Consider the following 6134-nt stretch of genomic DNA (forward strand, 5'->3'; position numbering starts at 1 on the left):
GAATTTGGCGCCTTCCACGCATGCGCACTTCCTTCCTAAGACTGGCATAAATAGGGGGCTCTAGTCATGCCTTTAATCACCCTAGACCGTCGCCTCTCCTGGACCCCCCATCTCCAGACAATCCAAGACAAGGCACGCTCCCGACTCCGTCTCCTCAAGCTCCTTTCCGGCCGTACGTGGGGTCTGGACCCCTCCACTATCCTCCACACCTATAAATCCCTCATCCGCCCTATCCTTTGTTACGCCCATCCGGCCTGGATCTCCGCCCCCCCCCCCTACCTTTTATAAATCCCTTCAAATACTTGAACGCCATGCTCTCCGCCTCGCCTATCGCATCCGTCTCCCCTCCCCCATGCGGATCCTGTACGATCTCATTCCGTTCCCCAACCTCCTCCTTTTCCTTGAAAGGATATGGATTCTGTACACCTCCCGTAAACTCGATCCTCCTCACCCACTTGTCTCACCCATCCTCTCCCACCCCCGCCCGCTGCCGCGCCTGTATTCCCACATCCCACCCGGTCTCCATCTCTCCACCCTCCTTACCCTCTCCCGAGGTGACTTCCGCCAGCTCCCCCTCCCTGATGATGTCCTCCTCCCCTCCATCTACCCCTCCCATCAACTTTGATCCTCCCCACCTCCACTTCCTGTGTCCTTTCCTTTAGGCACCCTCCCTCCCTTCTCTTTCCTTTTCCCCCGTCCCCTTCCTCCACCCCTCTTCCCCTGGGCTTCCCCTCTCCCTTCCTCCCTTCCCCCTATCTCCCCTGCCCATGACATCTGCTCTCCCCTCTCCCTCTCCCACCCCCCCTCCTCCTCTCTTGGCAGGTCCCCGGACTCGTACACGGTTAGTGAACATTCGTGCGCCGGAGATCAACGCCTCATGTTTCTGTGTGTGCTGTCGTTTTGTGCTTAAGTGGTTCAGTGTTATTCGTTTTGTGCACCTACGTTCACATGTGACACTTTTCGTCTCTGTATGTGTCCAAGTGTCTGAACAAATTTTATCTTGGACTCTACGCCCATGAACGGCTCCATGTATTTTAAAAAGTGTTTGTCTCTGATATGTCCACCATATTTTTTTCTCTAATTGTCCCCATTTGTATCTTCTGTGTTTCTCTGGGGCCAAAGAGCGGCGTAGTATGCTGCTGCAGGCCTGCCTGTAAAGAGGTTTAAAAATAACAATAAAGAAAAAAAAAACATTCCTCTACCAGAATCAACTTGACCTTTTTGCCGCATAGTGTAACCAGTGGCTCCTGGAAATCAATCCTTCCAAGACCCAGGCAATCATCGTACGTCGTACCACTCGCTCCTTCCAGCTCCTGGATTTCTCCCTTACTGTCTGCACCCGTCCTGTCCGCCTCACCCCCACCCTCACCTACCTTGGCCTCACCATTGACTGTCACCTCACCTGGATCCCCCATCTCCGCTCCATCCAATTCAAAGCCCACAGCCGCCTCCTCTCTGGCCAGACATGGGGGTTGCACCTCTCTACCATCCTCCACACCTACAAATCCTTAATCCGTCCCATCCTCTGTTATGTCAGTCCCGCCTGGATATCTGCCCCCCACCCCCAAATTCTATAAGTCCCTCCAGATTCTTAAGCGTCATGCACTCCACCTCGCCTTCGTATACGCCTCCCATCCCCCACGCAGACCTCATTCCTTTCCCCCATCTGCTCCTATTCCTCGAACATATCTGCATACTCTACACCTCCCGCTGCCTTGATCCCCCTCACCTCCTGGTTGCTCCTCTCCTCTCCCATCCCCACCCCCTGCCACATCTTCACTGTTGTGTCCCCCCTACCCTCCATCTCTACACCCTTCATCTCCTCTCCCAAGGTGGCTTCCATCAACTTCCCCTCCCGGATGATGCCTTCTCTCCCTCCATTTATCCCTCCTATCAACTCTGATCCTCATCCCCTCTCCTTTCCTCTGTCCTTTTCCTGGGCTCCCTCTGCCCCCCTTCCATCCTCTTTTTCCCACCTACCCTCTCTCTGCCCCCCTTCTCACCCCCGAGTCCTTTTGCATTTCCCTCCTCTGCCTTTTCCCATTCACCTCTCGCATCTGCCCTACCCCTCCCCCCCTTATGAGTCCTCTCCCTCCTTTGGTTGCCCCCCTTTCGTTTTTCCTCTCCTCCCTCCTTGTTTTCCCCCCCATCTGTCCAGGTCCACCCCCCCCCCCCCCCCGCCATCTGCCCTCTTTGTGCCGACATTTTAGTGCAGTGTTTACAGTGGGTGTTCAGTGTAGTGTGTCTTTTCCGAAGTGCTGCGAACGGACATCATACTGTCGCTAGGTGTGATTTTTATATCTCTTGCGAACAGAAACCAGACTGTCGCCATGTTTCTTAATTGTGTGTCTACTGCGTTACCTGTCTGCTTCCTGTGTATTTTATTCGCTCTGCCAACCCTTTGCTGAATGTTTTAACTTTCCACAATTTTCCGCCGTTTTACAATTTAAGTCACCGTTTTCTCGCCTGATTTTATTGTTTCTTATCTTCTTCTTATGTCCGCAGCTCGTGGTCTTGCGGTAGCATTCTCGCTTCCGGCGCCCGGGTTCCCGGGTTCGATTTCCAGCGGGGTCAGGGATTTTCTCTGCCTCGTCATGACTGGGTGTTGTGTGAAGTCCTTAGGTTAGTTAGGTTTAAGTAGTTCTAAGTTCTAGGGGACTGATGACCATAGATGTTAAATCCCATAGTGCTCAGAGCCATTTGAACCAAAAGAAAAAGCGTTATTTCGACTTTAAAGTGTATGAACGCTTAATAGTACCTAAAACTGAAAAACTAGCTGCCTTCGGAAAATGAATTTTCATGGTCTATGAAATTGATAATTTGACATTTTTAATTTTAACTAGCCGTTTTTGAGTTACAGGCGTTGGAGGCGACTTTTTAGCTAAGCAGGTAAAAATAAATGAAGTTTGATAACTGATTGCGAGCAAACGGCTGCACTGATTTTGACATTTAACTTGGTTATTTGAGGCAAAATTTAATGCTCTTTCATTCTGGTAAGAGTAACGTTTTCAGTAGGACGCACAGTTTCCGACGAATAGGCCGGAAACCCGAAAAAAAGAGACAAAATTTCTTGGTGTTTTGGCCACAAAAAGTTATCCCGAGCGTTTTGGAGGTCAAAAACTTGGATTCAAAATACTGTCAACTATATACGCAAGATAAAAAAATAAAATATTCTGCCTCATTTTTTGCAAACAAAGCACCTTCTTTGAGACGTCGTTACTGGACTTTTTCGTTCTTGAAAAACTAATAAACTGTAAAAATTAATCGCCACATCCTGCATCCGTCAGGACTGCTATGATGTAATTACGCTTGTCGAAGTAACATTAAACCGTATCGATTCCATGGAAACTGACTCTTTTTGTTTTCTCAATTTGTGGACAATTTTATTCTCTCTTTTTGGCTCTCTTCCTGAAAGTACATAATTGCTGAGCTTTACGATGAAAGTGTAGGAAGCTAGTTGAGTTCATCGCACCGAGACAGAAATGTCATTACCGGGAGGTGGTCACTTTTACACTGCGAACTCGAGTTGCCAAAGTGTTTAAAACGATTCAGAGAGGTTAGAGCAATATCAAAAACGGAAAAACTTACCAGAGAAATGGTTCAGGTTTCATGTGGAAATGTTTAATTTATTTAGTCAATCTCTTTACATCGCAGTTCGTGCCCTACCAATGCTTAAATTTTTCAAGTTATTCCTCAGTGATGTAAAGAGCGAAGTGCCTAATCTTCATGCCTATTTCTTCTTCTGTTTTTGTCCTATTTACATGACCCTCAGCCTTTCAACTAAACAAGAACTGATGAGCAATTGTCTCATGAGACAAGTTGATGTGCGCAGTGAGTATCCTGAAAACGATCGTAAACCTATCCAGAAGTGTTCAAGGTGAAATGAAACTATGATTAGCGTCGTTCAGTGAGTCATATCGGGCCGCAAGTGCCATAATATTTAACACAGCAGCCTCTTTTAATAATCACACGACGATAGTTCACATACAAATGTGCCGTGATAGCCCAGAGCGGTCGTCAGTGTGAAACAACCAAGAAATGAACTACGAGCAAAATGCGCCAACTACAAAAATTCCGTCCCAGGCTCGTCTAGGGTAACCTCTTCCTGTTACTCTGGTTCTTCCCTCTCTTAAGCTGTCTGACAATTGAAAAGGTCATACACCAGGCCGGCCGAAGTGGCCGAGCGGTTCTAGGCGCTTCAGTCTAGAACCGCGCGACCGCTACGGTTGCAGGTTCGAATCCTGCCACGGGCATGGATGTGTGTGATGTCGTTAGGTTTAAATAGTTCTAAGTTCTAAGGGACTGATGACCTCCGCTGCTAAGTACCATAGTGCTCAGAGCCATTTGAACCATTTTCATACACCAGGCACTTTACGCTGTTACCGACAGAGCACCACCAACAGATATATTTAAATCGTTATGATTAGACAATACATTTCGTCTCTTTGGTTTCTATAGGATTAATTACAGTTTTCTTTATCAATGACGTATTTGACGTATTACAGTCATGCTTTTGTGATTTTAAGCTACGAGTATATGTTTTTTGTAGCATATGAAATCTGATTACAAAACGTGACATCCATAAGTTGTGATATGTCGTCTTTTCATTTGTGTTGCTATGTATTAGAAGTTTTGACAAAGGAAGCGTTCTTTTAGAATACTGTTTTCGAGACTATAATATTAAAATGAGTGTTATTTACTCATTATGTAAATAGCATCTCATGATGCTAAAAAAATCGAATCGCTTCCAGTGACTGAGATTTTTAGTTTGCAGTTTGCTTAATGCAGAAATACAGAAATACCTATTAAAGCTACAGAAGAGGACAACCACAGAATAATTTTCCCTGCTCTGTATTTGTGATGTTCGACTCGCAGTCGGTGCACCTGGATATTATTCATAACTACGTTTCAGACCCAAATCATACTTACAGAAATGCGAATAAAACCCATTGACCTCTTTGGTATTTCTGCTCCCAGTCAATGCAGTGGTTGCCGGCGACACCTTGTCATCGGGAAACCAACTTAACTCGGTGCAAGTGAGCTCAAGATCCACATCGACTGAGCTGCCGTATTCTTCCTGTCGCTGGTCTAATGGAGAATTGGCAAAATTGTAGGAGACTTTTGGCAAATGTTTAACTATCGATCTACTTCCTGGTTTCATTCAGAGTTATCCTGCTAAATTCACTCGATATTTTCTTGTCACTTCGACTGAATATTCCGAATTATTCTTACTTACGTAATGACGCAAAGGTGGAAAATATATGGTTTTGAGTCCAGCAAAGGGCGTTCAACAGAAACTGCAGCTTATTTCGCCATTTTCGTTGCGAATTATCTTTCTTGTCTATCATTGGCACAGCAAGGGAGTGAATTCTGTCGCCAACTGTACATCTTGCGCCAAAACGACACTATAGTTATAAGAGTAGAAAGGCGTGAAAGATAAGCAGCAGTTGAGGGGAGAGTGAGACAAGGTTGCAGCCTCTCATTGATGTTTGACATGTAGGCCGTACACTGAGTGGGCTGTAAAGGAGATCAACGAGAAATTTGCTGATGGGACTAAATTGAAGGGAGAAGAAATTAAAACTTTAAGGTTTGGCAGTGACGTTGTAATTCTATCAGAGAGAGCAGAAGAGTTGAAGAACAGTTGAAATGACTGGGTAGTACAATGAAATGAGGTTATACGATGAACATCAACAAAAGTAAGACACAGGTAATGGAATGTAGTCGAAGTATCAGGCGATGACGAGGGAATTAGTTTAGGAAATTAAACAATAGAAGTAGGCAACGGCCTTGCCGCAGTGGATACACCGGTTCCTGTTAGATCACCGAAGTTAAGCGCTGTCGGGTGTGGCTGGCACTTGGATGGGTGACCATCCGGGCCGCCATGAGCTGTTGCCATTTTTCGGGGTGCACTCAGCCTTGTGATGTCAACTGCAAAGCTACTCGACCGAATAGTAGCGGCTCCGGTCAAAGAAAACCATCTTAACGACCGGGAGAGCGGTGTGCTGACCACACGCCCCTCCTATCCGCATCCTCATCTGAGGATGACACGGCGGTCGGATGGTCCCGATGGGCCGCTTTTGGCCTGAAGACGGAGTGCTAAACAATAGAAGTAGTCATTGAATTTTGTTATTTTC

The 6134-nt window shown here is 46.4% G+C and overlaps 1 pseudogene; it reads left to right on the forward strand.

Moving 5' to 3' along the window:
* The first annotated feature begins 5777 nt into the window (after nt 1-5777).
* Nucleotides 5778-5895, forward strand: LOC124608057 (annotated as a pseudogene).
* Nucleotides 5896-6134: the final 239 nt, after the last annotated feature.

Source organism: Schistocerca americana, chromosome 3, assembly GCF_021461395.2.
Source record: "Schistocerca americana isolate TAMUIC-IGC-003095 chromosome 3, iqSchAmer2.1, whole genome shotgun sequence".
In the NCBI taxonomy this organism is placed as follows: domain Eukaryota; kingdom Metazoa; phylum Arthropoda; class Insecta; order Orthoptera; family Acrididae; genus Schistocerca; species Schistocerca americana.